General features: G+C 51.4%; 1 protein-coding gene across 1 annotated transcript in view; it reads right to left on the bottom strand.

Annotated features, from left to right (window-relative positions):
• galnt3 (UDP-N-acetyl-alpha-D-galactosamine:polypeptide N-acetylgalactosaminyltransferase 3 (GalNAc-T3)) overlaps window positions 1-10467 on the bottom strand; it is a 200529-nt gene extending 190062 nt beyond the window's left edge. The window contains exon 1 of the mRNA XM_072473890.1: window positions 10354-10467. The gene's annotated coding sequence lies outside the window, so the exon portion shown is untranslated. The remainder of the gene's footprint in view (window positions 1-10353) is intronic.
• Window positions 10468-15828: the final 5361 nt, after the last annotated feature.

Raw genomic sequence — 15828 nt, forward strand, 5'->3', positions numbered from 1 at the left:
TGGGAGAATCGCATGCGTGCGTCGGGGTGGCGTGGCGGGACATGCGTGGCGCCCTGGCGACTCTCCCCCCCCGGCGTGGGGGGGGGGGGGGGGGAGAGAATTCCGCCCAGGATCTATGCACATTTGGAAGTGAATGGCCTTATTGCCGACAGACAGCATAGTTTTGTATGAGGGAGTTCATGTCTCACTAATTTAATTGAGTTTTTTGAGGAGGTGACAAAAATGATTGACAAGCGAAGGGCCGTGGACGTTGTCTACATGCTTTAGTAAAGCATTTGATAAGGTCCCTCATGGCAGGCAGGTGCAAAACATTAAATCATATGGGGTCAGGAGTGAACTAGCTGGATTGTTTCAGAACTGGCTTGGCCATAGAAGACAGGGGGTAGCAGTGGAAGGGTGTTTTTCCGAATGGAGGTCTGTAACTGGTGGTGTTCCACAGTGATCAGTACTGGGACCTCTGCTGTTTGTAATATATATAAATCACTTGAAAGAAAATGTAGCTGGTCCGATTAGCAAGTTTGCGGATGATACTAAGATTGCAGGAGTTGCGGATAGTAAAGAAGATTGTCACAGAATACAACAGGATATAGATAGGTTGCAAAATTGGGCAGAGAAATGGCAGATGGAACTTAACCCGGACAAATGAGAGGTGATGCATTTTGGTAGATCCAATTCAGGTGGGAGCTATAAAATAAATGGCAGAACCATCAGGAGCATAGAGGCACAGGGAGATCTGGGCGTGCAGGTCCACAGATCCTTAAAAGTGGCAGCACAGGTGGAAATGGTGGTAAAGAAAGCATATGGCATGCTTGCCCTCATAGGACGGGGTATAGAGTATAAAGCTCGAAAATTATGCTACAGTTATATAGAATGTTGGTTAGGCCACATTTGGAATTCTGTGTCCAATTCCGGTCGCCACACTACCAGAAGGACGTGGAGGCTTTGGAGAGAGTACAGAAAATGTTTAACAGGATGTTGCCTGGTATGGTGGATATTAGCTATGAGGTGAGATTGAATAAACTGGAATTGTTCTCCCTAGAAAGACGGAGGCTGAGGGACGACCTGATGGAAGTTTATAAAATTATAAGGGGTATAGATAGGGTGAACAGTTGGAAGCTTTTTCCCAGGCCGGAATTGAAAATTACAAGGGGGCACAAGTTCAAGGTGAGGGGGGGAAAGGTTCAGTGGAGATGTGCGGGAGAAGTTTTTTATATCCACCAGTCTATTATCTACAGCCTAGATTGAGCCAGACTCCCAGAGTTCCCGCTGTTACTTTATATGGGAACAGGTTATGTGCAGACTACACCACCAACAGCGAACACCTGGGTCGGGCTCAGACGCCCTGTCAAACGGGCATCAATCAGACCATTGGGTGCTGAGACCCCTCCTGAGGCCTCATTGGCAGAAAGCCAGAGGAAATGGCAAAGAGGCACAAAGGGAGGGGGATAAAACAGGCACCCGAGGCACATCTGCAGGGAAGGCTCCAGGCAGAGGCAATCGAGACACCTGAGAAGAAAGGAAGGAAGAAGCTGCCAGTGAGACTCACCTTCTTGATGACGTTTCAGGTAGTATAACCCAATCTTGGGTGTTTCTAGTATTATATATTTCGAGTTAATTGTATGTTTACTAAAGATTGTTGAATTTATACTTGTGTTTATCCTTTGTTCTCCTCGCTATTAAAAGACACCTAGGTAAAACTTTGATGAAAATACTGGTCGAAGTATCTGAGGTTTTACAGATACAACAATAGGCAGCACGGTAGCACAGTGGGTAGCACTGTCACTTCGCAGCTCCAGGGTCCCAGGTTCGATTCTCGGCATTGGGTCACTGGCTGTGTGGAGTCTCCATGTCCTCCCCGTGACTGCGTGGGTTTCCTCCAGGGGCTCCAGTTTCCTCCCACAAGTCCCGAAAGACATGCTGTTAGGTAATTTGGACATTCTGAATTCTCCCTCAGTGTACCCGAACAGACGCCGGAATGTGGCGACTAGGGTTCTCTTTCCAAGGATCAGTGCAGACCTGACAGGCCGAATGGCCTCCTTCTGCACAGTAGGGATTCTATGATTCTATGAGTATGTGGGGTTTAATAAGAATGGTTTGTTATATCCTCAGTTTTGTGGGAGGTGCTGAAAGCAGTGGTTAGAGGGGAGATAGTCTTGCATATGGACAGGAAGGCAAGGGAGTAATGCCAAAGATTGGTAGATCAGATCTTGGAGGTAGATGGCAGATCCTCGAGTGACACAACCCCAAGTTAAGGCGGTGTGCCAATTGCGGAGCTCAAAGGGGGGCTTATATACAAGTCTGGAGAGATGGTTAGTCGTCTCTTGGCATGCCAGTTGAGGAGGCAGGCGGCCATCTGAGAGATTGGGTGACAGGCTGGTGTCTACGCTGGACAAAGTCAATGGGGCATTTGTAGAACCTTTATAGGTCAGAGCAGCGCAGGGAGGGGTCAGGTATGAGAGAGTTCTTGGAGTAGTTAGAGTGTCCCAAGGTGGAGGATGAAGAGTGTGAAGGGTTGAAAGTGCCATTGGGTGTGGAAGAAGTCGTGACAGTAATAGGATGAATGTAGATGGGTAAAGCCCCGGGGCTGGATGGGTGCCAAGTGGAATTTTATAACACGTTTGCAGGACAGTTGGTACCATTATTGGTGGAGATGTTTGAGGATTCGGTAACGTGGGTTTCCCTACCTGGAAGCTGATGCAAGCGTCCATTTCACTTCTTTTAAAAAAGGAAGAGGACCCAGTGGAATGGGGGATGTACCGCCCTATTTCATTACTAAACGTAGATGCTAAGATATTGGCCAAGATGTTGGCACTGAGGCTGGAGCAGCGACTCCCTCAAGTTATTGGGGAGGATCAGACGGGTTTTGTTCAAGGCCAGCAATTGTCGTCTACTGTGCAGAGATTGTTAAATGTGGTGTTGCCCCTTCAGAGGGGCTAGAACCAGAGGAAATCCTGACAACAGATGGTGAGAATGCATTAGATAGAGTAGAATGAGGGTATTTGTTTGCACTATTGGAGAAGTTTGGGTTGGGGCCCAAATTTATGTCCTGAGTATGATTGTTGTACGAAAGCCTGTGTCCCCACAAATAACATGAGCTCGGTATATTTCCAGTTAAACAGGGGAACGAGACAGGGGTGCCCCATGTTCCCCTTCTTGTTTGCATTGGCGAGTGCCCTGAGGACTTCAGGTAAATGGAGGAGGATAATGAGGGGAGGGGTGGAGCATAGGGTGTCCTTGTATGATGATGATCTCTTACTGTATGTGACGGACCCGATCCCCACCATGGGTGAAATAATGAGGCTGCTGTGGCACTTTGGCTCTTTTTCAGGGTAAACTTGGATAAAAGTGAGTACTTCCCGGTTAATTCCCCGAGGACGGGAGTCAATGTACGGGTGCCACTGTTCCAGTGGCTGGTTCCAACTTTAGGTATCTGGGGTCCAGGTGGCTCTAGATTGGGCCCGGCTCGGTAAGATGAACCATACGAGCCTGGTAGGCAGGGTCAGGAATTATCTGCAGAGGTAGGGCAATCTTCCTGTCTTTGGCGGGCAGGGTTCAGTTCGTCAAGGTGAACATTTTGCCTCGATTTTTGTTCTTGTTCCAGTATTTGCAGATCTTTCTCCCTAAATCCTTTTTGGGGAGTCAAAAAATTGATTATGACCTTTATATGGGCGGACAAGACCGCAAGGATTTGGAGGACAGTCCTTCAAAGGGATAGACAGTCGGGGGGTTTGGTGTTGCCAAACCTGATATCTTCGGCGGGATTCTCCCATCAGGCGGCTAAGTGTCGATGCCGGCGTATAAACGGGAGTGTTTTACTCCGGCGTCGCGCCCGTTCCGGGCCCCATTCTCCGGCGCACAGGGGGCTAGCATGGCGCTGGAGTGGCCCACACCACTCCAGCTGCCGATCCTGGCGTGAATGTGGCGCCGCGGGGTCCGCACATGCGCAGTTGGGCCGGCAGCAACTAACGCATGCGCAGTGCCCTTCTTCCCCGCGCCGGCCCCGATGCCAAATGGCGCAGGGCTACAGGAGCCGGTGCGGAGGAAAGGAGGCCCCCAGCGAGAGAGGCCGGCCCACCAATCAGTGGGCCCCGATCGCGGGCCAGCCCACTACGAGGCCCCCCCCCCGGGGGTCGGACCCCCCTCCCCCCCCCACAGGCCGCCCCCGGACCCTTCAATGCCAAGGTTCCTTCAATGCCAAGGTTCCGCCGGTTCAGAGGATGTTACAATGGCTCCGGCGGGACTCGGACTTCTTGTGACGGCCGCCTGGCCCATCTGGGCCGGAGAATAGGCGCGTACCCTGACCGGCGCCCTGCCGACCACGCCAGAGCCGATGGTGCCGATTCCCCATTCTGCAGAAACTTGCATCCCGGCAGCGGGGCGGCGTGGCGTGATTCACGCAGCGCCTCGCCGATTCTCCGACCCGGCGGGGGGGGGTCGGAGAATTCCACCCATTATTACTCGCCGGATATTCTGGAGAAGGTGTTGGGTTGGTGTAGTGACCGGGGAGCTAGTGGGCGCAGATGGAATCAAAGTCATGTGGAGGGTCTGGTCTGAGGCCAATAGCGACGGCCTCGCTCCTGTTCTCACGAGTGAACTATTCGGCCAATCCAATGGTTGCCTCTACCTTAAAGATATGGAGACAATTTAGGCAGCATTTTAAATTAAGCGTTGCATCAAAGCTGGTTCCGATTTGTGAATCATGGGCAGGATTCTCCCTTCTGCGGATTAAGTCCCCATGCCGGCGGGAAAACTGGCGCCTACCACTCCGGCGTCAACAGATTCCGAAAGTAAGGAATCTGAATTCTCCGGAGGGGTTGGCGCCGCTCCAGCCGGCGCCGAAGGGACGTCACGAGTTCGCGCATGCGCGGACCGACCGGCGTATTTCCAGGCATGCGCGGGGGTTCTCTTCTCCGCATCGGCCCCGGGGCAATATGGCGGAGCCCTACAGGGGCCCGGAATGGAGGAAAGAAGTCCCCCCCTGGGGTCAGACCCCCCGCGCCCCCCTGAGGACCTCTCCCGCATACTTACCTGCCTGGTCCCGCCGTGCGTGAGGTGAGTAATTCACACCGGCGGGACTGGCCAAAACTGGACGGCCGCTAGGCCCATTGGGGCCCGCAGAATGGGCGGGGGGGGGGGGGATGCCGTTGTTAACGGCCCCCAAACTGTATGGTGGGAATCCCAACGCCGCCCGAAAAATGGCGCCAGAAAATAGGGCAGCCGGCGCCGGGGCGGCGGGGCGGGATTCGCGTTTCCCCCTGGGGATTCTCCGCCCCTCCAAATGCTTACCCGGGCATATGTTTGAGCCTGCGAGGTTCAATGTCACATTCGGGAGTGGGAGGGGAAGGAGTTGGAAAGAATAGGGGAAATGTTCCTGGAGGGGTGGTTACCAGTTCTGAGGAACTGTCGGGGAGGTTGGGCTCTCCGTATAGGCGTCATCAGCCACGATCGCAATGGGTAGCCCCTGTCGCCCAGCAACCAGCCCCTCAGCCGGGGATGGCGTCCCTCGTACATGCCGGGGATGGATGACCGCGACAACACGAATGAGTCGTGTACACTGCCTGGGTGACGGGCGCAGACGTGCAGGATCATCATGCGGTGGTCGTAGACCACCTGTACGTTCATTGAATAGGTCCCCTTCCTATTAGTGAACACGGCCCTGTTCTCTGCAGGTGGCCGCACGGCGACGTGCATCCCATCGATCGCGCCCTGGACCATGGGGAACCCGGCAACGGCAGAGAAGCCCACGGCCCGGGCATCTTGGCTGGCCCGGTCCACGGGGAAGCGGATGTAGCGGTGCGCCATGGCATAAAGGGCACCTGTCACTGCCCGGATGCACCGATGCACCGATGTCTGCGATATGCCGGACAGGTCCCCACTCGGTGCCTGGAATGACCCCGTTGCATAAAAGTTCAGGGCCACCGTAACCTTGACGGACACGGGGAGAGGGTGTCCCCCGCCAGTGCCACCCGGTGACAGGTGTGCCAGCAGGTGGCAGATGTGTGCCACGGTTTCCCGGCTCATCCGGAGTCTCCTCCTGCATTCCCGGTCCGTGAGGTCCTGGTATGACTGCCGGGGCCGGTACACACGGGGCGCCCTCGGGTGCCTCCGTTGCCGTGGGGCCGCGACGTCCTCCTCCCCCTCCTCGTCCTGTCGGTCAGGTGTCCCTCCAGCCTGGGCGGCTGCCGCCTGCCCCTCTGCGGCAGCCTGCGCCGCCTCTCTGGCACGCTCCTCCTCCTCCTCCTCCTCATCCAGGGCAACATAGACATGAGCGGCTGCCACCACGGCGGCCAACATCGCTGGATGGTCTGAAAACATGACGGCCTGGTGGGGGGGAGGGGAACGACGACATGTCATCATTGCCCATATCCCCTCCTCCCCCCAGCCAGGTGGCATGGACCGCATGGGTCCAACTGTTGGAGGCTGGCACCTGGCCAGGTGGACCAACTCATTTGCCCTCCCATCACCCACCCCTGCACGGACCCCCTCCCCAACCCCCAACCTCCACCCCGGCACGGACCCCCCCCCCAACCTCCACCCCAGCACGGACCCCCCCCAACCCCCAACCTCCACCCCAGCGCGGACCCCCTCCCCAACCCCCAACCTCCACCCCAGCACGGACCCCCCCCAACCCCCAACCTCCACCCCGGCACGGACCCCCTCCCCAACCTCCACCCCAGCACGGACCCCCCCAACCCCCAACCTCCACCCCAGCACGGACCCCCTCCCCAACCCCCAACCTCCACCCCAGCACGGACCCCCTCCCCAACCCCCAACCTCCACCCCGGCACGGACCCCCTCCCCAACCTCCACCCCAGCACGGACCCCCCCTAACCCCCAACCTCCACCCCAGCACGGACCCCCCCCCAACCTCCACCCCGGCACGGACCCCCCCCAACCCCCAACCTCCACCCCGGCACGGACCCCCCCCCCCAACCCCCAACCTCCACCCCAGCACGGACCCCCTCCCCAACCCCCAACCTCCACCCCAGCACAGACCCCCCCCCAACCCCCAACCTCCACCCCGGCACGGACCCCCTCCCCAACCTCCACCCCAGCACGGACCCCCCCCCCAGCCTCCACCCCGGCACGGACCCCCCCCAACCCCCAACCTCCACCCCGGCACGGACCCCCCCCCCCCCACCCCCAACCTCCACCCCGGCACGGACCCTCTCCCCAACCTCCACCCCGACACGGACCCCCCCCCCAACCCCCAACCTCCACCCCGGCACGGATCCCCTCCCCAACCTCCACCCCGGCACGGACCCCCTCCCCAACCTCCACCCCAGCACGGACCCCCCCCCAACCTCCACCCCGGCACGGACCCCCTCCCCAACCTCCACCCCAGCACGGACCCCCCCCCCCAACCTCCACCCCGGCACGGACCCCCTCCCCAACCCCCAACCTCCACCCCAGCACGGACCCCCCCCCAACCCCCAAGCTCCACCCCGGCACGGACCCCCTCCCCAACCTCCACCCCAGCACGGACCCCCCCTAACCCCCAACCTCCACCCCGGCACGGACCCCCTCCCGGCACTCCCCCGGAGCCCAGCCTACTCTAACCACCCACCACCCCCCCCCCCACCGCACACACACACACACACAAACCGAGACACACCTCTCCTCACGCAATCAGTCTGCGGCCACGCCATCGCCTGCCCAGAGCCAACCCCCCAGGCCGTTACTCACCTCCTCGCTGGTCGGCGTGAGCCTGGAGCACCGGGTCACGCCGATGAAAAGGAGGTTTGATTCACGTCGACGTGAACGGTCATCACGTCGACGGGACTTCGGCCCATCCGGAAGGGAGAATATCGGCAGGCCGAAAATCGGCTGCCTTGCGCAGACCCGTGACATTCTCCGCGGCAGCAGCGCCATTAACGCCCCGCCGACTTTTCTCCCTTCGGAGACTTCGGCGGGGGCGGGGGCGGGATTCACGGCGGCCAACGGCCATTCCCCGACCCGGCGGGGGGTCGGAGAATGACGCCCCTTATATTCCACACAGGCTTCGTCTGTTCCCAGCCTTTTAGCCCTGACAAATGCCTCCTTTTTCTTTTTGACGAGGCCTACAATATCTCTCGTTATCCAAGCTTCCCGAAAATTGCCGTATTTATCCTTCTTCCTCACAGGAACATGCCGGTCCTGAATTCCTTTCAACTGACACTTGAAAGCCTCCCATATGTCAGATGTTGATATCCCCTAACATCCGCCCCCAATCTATGCTCTTCAGTTCCCGCCTAATATTGTTATAATTAGCCTTCCCCCAATTTAGCACATTCATCCTAGGACCACACTTATCCTTGTCCACCAGCACTTTAAAACTTACTGAATTGTGGTCACTGTTCCCGAAATGCTCCCCTACTGAAACTTCTACCACCTGGCCGGGCTCATTCCCCAATACCAGGTCCAGTACTGCCCCTTCCCTAGTTGGACTGTCTACATATTGTTTTAAGAAGCCCTCCTGGATGCTCCTTACAAACTCCGCCCCGTCTAAGCCCCTGGCACTAAGTGAGTCCCAGTCAATATTGGGGAAGTTGAAGTCTCCCATCACCACAACCCTGTTGTTTTTACTCTTTTCCAAAATCTGTCTACCTATCTGCTCCTTTATCTCCCGCTGGCTGTTGGGAGGCCTGTAGTAAACCCCCAACATTATGACTGCACCCTTCTTATTCCTGATCTCTACCCATATAGCCTCACTGCCCTCTGAGGTGTCCTCCCGCAGTATAGCTGTGATATTCTCCCTAACCAGTAGTGCAAATCCGCCACCCCTTTTACATCCCCCTCTATCCCACCTGAAACATCTAAATCCTGGAACGTTTAGCTGCCAATCCTGCCCTTCCCTCAACCAGGTCTCTGTAATGGCAACAACATCGTAGTTCCAAGTACTAATCCAAGCTCTAAGTTCATCTGCCTTACCCATAATACTTCTTGCATTAAAACATATGCACTTCAGGCCACCAGACCCGTTGTGTTCAGCAACTTCTCTCTGTCTGCTCTGCCTCAGAGCCCACTGTCCCTATTCCCTAGTTCTCCCTCAATGTTCTCACCTTCTGACCTATCGCTCCCGTGCCCACCCCCCTGCCATACTAGTTTAAACCCTCCCGTGTGACACTAGCAAACCTCGCGGCCAGGATATTTATGCCTCTCCAGTTTAGATGCAACCAGTCCTTCTTATATAGGTCACACCTGCCCCGGAAGAGCTCCCAGTGGTCCAGATAACGGAAACCCTCCCTCCTACACCAGCTGTTTAGCCACGTGTTTAGCTGCTCTATTTTCCTATTTCTAGCCTCACTGGCACGTGGCACAGGGAGTAATCCCGAGATTACAGCCCTAGAGGTCCTGTCTTTTAACTTTCTGCCTAGCTCCCTGAACTCCTGCTGCAGGAAAAGGGGGGAAGGGTTATGTGTTTGGTAAAGGTGGGATTAGGTTATTGGGGATGGTCGGTGGGATTAGGGGTTCTTACTCTGTTTGGTTCTGTTCTTTTGTTTTGTATTATGTAAAAAATGGAAAAATGTTGATTAAAAATGTATATATTTTTAAATTACAGCCATGAAAAACACCCTCAAAATTATCTTCAGATATGTATTAATAGTTTCTAATAATAATTGCAGACTCATATAATCATTATGCAGAGACTCCGTTAATAATTACCTTGCAATTCTTCCAAAGATCTCATTCTGACCACTATCAGATCTCACTAGAGAACACCACAGCAGAAACGAACCTTGACTTTTAAACTTTCAATAGGTCCTTAATCTTCATTTATGATTTTAAAAGATCTTGAAGACTTAGAATATTTGTTTTCATTTATTGATAATTATACTACAGTTGAATTAAAATGAATAGATGGCTAAATAGAACTTCCTGCGGCTAAAAAGGGATCACATTGAAAATATTTAATTTTGTCATGTGTTAATATACTCATTGCTGACTTTCCTTATCATTTTTCTGCATTTATTCTGCACTGTTAAGTAAAGATAGTGAACCAAAACTGTTTGGCCTTTGTTTCAGCTAATGTTCCATGTACCTTTTTGTGCACGGATAGCAATCTTGTAAATAAAACACTCAATCAAATGTAACTCAGTTTTTTGCCAAACACAGCCCTGCAGCATGTCTTCTAATGCACCGACCAACCATACAAAATTCTCAGAAATAACATTATTCTTGATTTTGTTCAAACTCAAATGCAGGAGCTGCAGTACTGGTTTAAGCTCCTGTGCAACCCAGTTTAACAAGCTAGATAGTTAAAACACCATGAGCGTCTTACATCTTATGTTTCACAAATTGATTTACTTCCATTCGGTTCACCAGTATCTTAGAGAATCCTAAGAAAAGCAACAATTGTTAGTCTTGACTCACCAAACATCATCGGTAACTGATTCATAGCTCACATTTTGTTGCACCTTGTCAGATACACACCGACGTGCATCAACAAAGAAAAGCTGAGAGTAAAAGACTGCAATGTAGTGGTCAGTAAGGTGAAAAGCCACAGTTTATTGAGAGTTTCTGTCGACACTCAGCACCTCCAACCCCCCCCGCCCCCCATGCAGAGTTAAATCAACAGTTGCAGTGACCACCGCATACCTCCTTGGCCTCTTAGTGACTGGATTATAGGCAAACAACTAAATGAACTGCGAATAAATGTTGCTGGCATTTATGTGAGACAGCGAAATGTTGCGTTGAATTACATGGGGGAAGAAAATAAAAATCCGGTGTTGTTACATTCCAAGACCAAAACCCACCACTTTAGAGAAACATTCTCAGATTAGCCTGTCTGCCAACTGATCTTATCTTTTAAGTTATATTGCCATCATTCCCCAGGGAGATGCTGTTAATTGAGTCCAAAGACAATGAACAGATTGTGTCCAGATTTGTGTGTTGAGCACAAGTGTTTAAAAACAATAGTGAATCCAAAGTTGATAAAGGCACACCATTAATTTCAAGCCCTGGTTAATCGTTAACCGGCAAGCTGGTGAAGAATGATAGTTCAGAAATGCTAATGTATTTAAATGCAGCCAAATCAATTAAATGTATTTCTAAAATAAAAGTATATGTTGGCGATTTCCTGGGGAAGGATTCTCCTGAATTGCCGTTGGGGTTTTCACCCATCTTCTGTTGTGCTTCCAACAGCAGATTGGGAGGAACACAAGACATTTTTAGAGGGAATTTAAAAAAAACAAAAAGATTGAATTGAATTTGATTTATTGTCACGTGTACCGAAGTACAGTGAAAAGTATTGTTCTGTGTACAGTCAAGACAGATTATTCCATACATGAAAAAACATAGGACTGTTGCCTTCTTTACTTTGGGGTGAACCACAAGCTGTTTCTTATATCGACCAAATGACCATTCAACCAATATGTTAGCTCAAAAACACAGTTTATTAATAACACAAGACTTGTATCTCTATGCAATAACACACGTCTCCGTACTAAACTACACCTAACGACTAAGATGACCTTTACTTAACTTCGAGTGACCGGCACTGTGCAAGATAAGGCCTTTATCCGGGTCCACGTGGTCGGTTTGGAAGTGGTTGGGTTTGTCTCAGCTGGGCTCGTCCTTCAGGAATGGCTGCGGGTCCTTGAACTTTGTTGTTCTGCTGCAATTGGTCACACACAGGCTGGTCTCAAAAGAGATCAATCTCTAGGGCGCAGGGCTTTTTATTCTTTGTCTCTTTTGCGCCCTTTTGGGTGGTCCTTACTCTGCGTCCAATGGATCGATAGGGTTTTCAATCACCCTCATCGATCTCAGCCAATTAGGGGGTGGATACCTCGATAGCTGGGCGGGTCCCAGCTATCATTGCCCAGGCAGTAGGCCTTTCCAAATAAGTGGGGGGGGGGGGGCGCCGGTTAGTCTGCTACTGTTGTAACTCCTTGATTCAAACTCTATTGTCCTGGGGGAAATGGTGATCGACTCTTAATGGATACAAGTTTCAGCCAAGTCTGCTTTCTTTGCACAACACACAGAGGCGGTGTACCTGTCTGTGTCCCTAATTGACCACAATTCCCATGGTCCTTTGCAGGTGGCCATTTTACATGGCTACATTCCGTCCTCTTGGTCCTTAACGCGAAGCGTGGTGGATCACAGACTTGATCCCGCAGTCTACCTTATCAAGCCGGCACTGGTCAGTCAGTTCAGGTCCTACTCTACTCTGTCCTAAATGTATTGTACAATTTTACCTAATTCATTAATATTACATACATTCATTAAAACAATTCACTGCTAATAGCTATTTCATTCCTAAAATCAGATCCATATAAAACATTTCAACTTAAATTAACATATAAAACAGTTGGTTTCTAACTGAACTTTCTAAACTACACTCATGCTGCTGGTTTTACCTAAAGAAGTTATCTCTAACACAAAATCTACAAACTTAAACAGCAGTACCACATTCTTTCGTCTTATCACATTTCATCGGTACAGAGGTATAAAGGGTCCATTTAGCAGCGGTTATCACAGATTTGTAAGTTGTACATTCTTAGTAGAGTTCTATTGGATTCCAAACAGGGGGCTCGAACTGTGTATATAGGGGGCCGGGAGGCTTTTGCCTTCCATTTACAGAATGTGAGGACTACACTGTAGATTACTGAAATCAGGAGGAGGGTCTCTGTTATGTATGAGAGTGGGTTCCATTTTGCAATGCCTTCCCACCAGGTGGGGGTTTTGATCTCTATCTCTACCAGTTGTTGTGTGGTATCCTGACTGGAGGTGGTCTGTGGGGTGGTGTCGCTCGGGGCTGGCTTAGGTCCTACTCTAATTATGTGTATTGCCAAATTACCTTAGTGGATGTCCCGGGGCAATTTTGTCCGATCCTTATTGTGTTCCCTGCAATTTTATTTAAACATCCAATTTCGGGGCACCCTTCATTTGTAAGTTCCTACCAATCTTCTGTTCTGGTTGCGCTAATGTAACATTATGATGTGGACCCGTTGGGCTTTCTGTAAATTGTCCTTGGTTATTGCACCCAAATATGATGCTTCTGTTCTTGCGCACCCAAAGGGTGCCACTCTCACATTCCCCTGCATCTGGGGGACAGTACCACAGACCGCCGGGCTGTGGAAAGTCTTGGGTATCTTGTGCTTGGAGTTCGGTAAGTGTGGCAACTATCCAGATGGTGATCATGGGGGCTGGGTTCATCCTGCGGTGTCTGGTTTCTGTGTAATCCTTTAGAATCAAGCATAGTATCATGTCAGTATCGTTGGTTAATATCTGTGTGTGTTAATCTCTCCCTCTTGGTTCCAATTTCCCTTTATGATTGTCACCATGTGTGACTCCCCCATTTTGTTTTGTTTTTAAATTTGGAGAGGTACTAATCCAAGTGTCTCAATTCAAGTATTCAAGTGTCTCACAGCTTGTGTGGTCGATGTGAGGAGTGGGCAGATGCTTTCTTCAACCATGCTCCATCTTTACTGGCAACCATGGGAGGTTGAGGCTTTGCTTAACCAGCCGAATTTCAGGGCAGCAAGTTTTATAGAGTTTCGTCCCAGCGGCTCAGAGGTAGCAACAGTGATCAGCAACCGTTGTGTTTTTATGTGTAAATAGCATTTGGAGGTGACCTGAAGGGGTCTGGAAGAAAGAAGGGTTTAGAGTTGGAGCGGAAAGGGAGATTCAAGACCTGCCCAAAGCAGTAAAAGGGTGTAGTGAACCATTCCAGAGAGCATGATGTGAGACGTGGGGTGCGTATGGGCCGCTGCGGGACAAGAATGGGTGGGATCCCCGGGTAGGGCGGGGATTAGTGCCGTTACTCCACTACACGAGCGTGATTGACTGGTTAATTTTGGGGCCCTCAGGTAGGGCAGGGATCCATCCTATCTGGGTGACTGGGATGAACAGAAAGAATTTGTAGTCATAGTGTAGTGCCTTCAATTGCTATTGGTCAGTAGACCGTGCCTGACGGTTGAATCAGAGGAGTAATTATGACTGTATAACTGAGTGTCAGGCCGACATAGATTAAAACCATGTGTTGGAGAGAAGAGGAGGTTAAAACAAGAAGACAGGCAGGCTCCATCAGAAATTTGGACACCTTAATTCTTAGACAGTGTCCGTTTCTTATCATCTGGACACCTCAAATATTTGCGTGCATCAGTACTGTTAAATCATTTCCCAGAAGGGGCTCATCGCTTAAATCATCACCTTCTCCTGGTTGCCAGACTCGTGTCTGCACATTCCGGGTGGTAGCCTTGTAGGCCTGTGGGTGGTCCGATTCGTCATGTCTTACCAACCTGCAGGAATTGTCACGGTGCCAAAAGGGAGTATCGGGGTTGTCGTGTGGCGGTGTGTAGCCTGGAACTTGTGTACTGGAAGTGGAAGCAACATTGTCAGGAGCGGGCGTAGGAAGAGTCGTTGTGCGGAGACGGTCGTACAAGGGGTCGAGAAAATCCAAGGCGTTGTTCCGGGGGCTGGGGTAGCTGATGGTGGAGAGGGTGCTAGGTAGTCAAATCCGGGAGGCTCTCATCAGAGTCAAGTTCGAGGTTGAAACCTGTGAGTATGGGCGGAGTCGAGGGGAGAGTGTCGTCCTGAGGGGGAGGGTCGGAGCGGGCATCAGGCTGAATCGTCAGTGGGCAGAGCGTCATCCTCTCCCATTACCAAGGCTAAGTGGTGGGCGTGGCTACGTTGTGATCCGTAGAGTTTGAGTTGGTTGATGTGGAACCAACCAGTCTTACCGTTGGGGTTCGCTATCTTGTACACAGAGGGTCTTACTTTGTCAGAGATGGAGTAGGGGCCTGCAAATTTATGGGCCAGGAAGGAGCTGGGGTTGTACAACAAGATTCATAACTTGCTGGACAACTGTATACTCTATCGGGATGAACCTTTTTGTCAAAGCTGGCTTTACTCTGCTTTTTCCTAGTGCCTAGTCAGACAGCAGCAGTTAGTTGTGCCGCTTTAATGTTTTCTGTGACCTGTTGGACTGCTTTTTCGTGGGTGAACGTGGCTACTGCGGGATTTGCCAAATTGAGCCCTAATAAATATTCAATGCCTTTCATGGATCTCCCTGTCATAAGGGTGTGGGGGGTGAAACCTGTGGAACTGGAAACTGTGTTCCTGATAATCATGAGAGCAAAGGGTAGTTCCGTGTCCCAAGTGGAATTGTTCTGCTGTACCGTTTTCCTAATGGTCGTTTTTAAAGTGCGGTTCATGTGCTCTACTATGCCGCTTGACTGGGGGTGGTAGGCTATGTGGAATTTTTGTTTGATACCGAAAATGGTCATAACATTTTGCATTACTCTGCCGGTAAAGTGGGAACCTTGATCTGACTCAATGCTGCGTGGAAGAGCCCAGGGCGTAAAGATCTGTTGGGTCAACATTTTTGGGGTGGCTTTTGCCGTGTTTGAACGTGTGGGGAATGCTTCGACCCATTTTGTAAATGTATCGATGACGACTAGTACGTACTTGAAACCATTTCTGCAGGAGGGGAGGGAACCAATGTAATCAATTTGCAGATTTGTCCGGAGGCCTTCTACAGGTTGGGTGTGTCTTAATTGTCCCTTCTTTGCATAATGTTCTGGATTGTTCTGGACGCAAATGAGGCAATTGTCTACATAATGTGTGACATCGCTTTTTGAATTGGGCCACCAGCACAAGGGTCTTAAAAAAAAAATGAAATGAAATGAAAATCACTTACTGTCACAAGTAGGCTTCAAATGAAGTTACTGTGAAAAGCCCCTAGTTGCCACATTCCGGCGCCTGTTCGGGGAGGCTGGTACGGGTCTTAAATGGGCAATGGTTGTGCCTATTCCCTGATGTCCGTGTCCGTCATGGAATTGGTAGATTAACTGGTTTCTGTCTTGGGTGGGGACCACATAAATTCCGTCCTTTAACACTATTCCG

The sequence above is a fragment of the Scyliorhinus torazame genome, chromosome 2, assembly GCF_047496885.1.
Source record: "Scyliorhinus torazame isolate Kashiwa2021f chromosome 2, sScyTor2.1, whole genome shotgun sequence".
NCBI classification, from domain to species: Eukaryota; Metazoa; Chordata; class Chondrichthyes; order Carcharhiniformes; family Scyliorhinidae; genus Scyliorhinus; species Scyliorhinus torazame.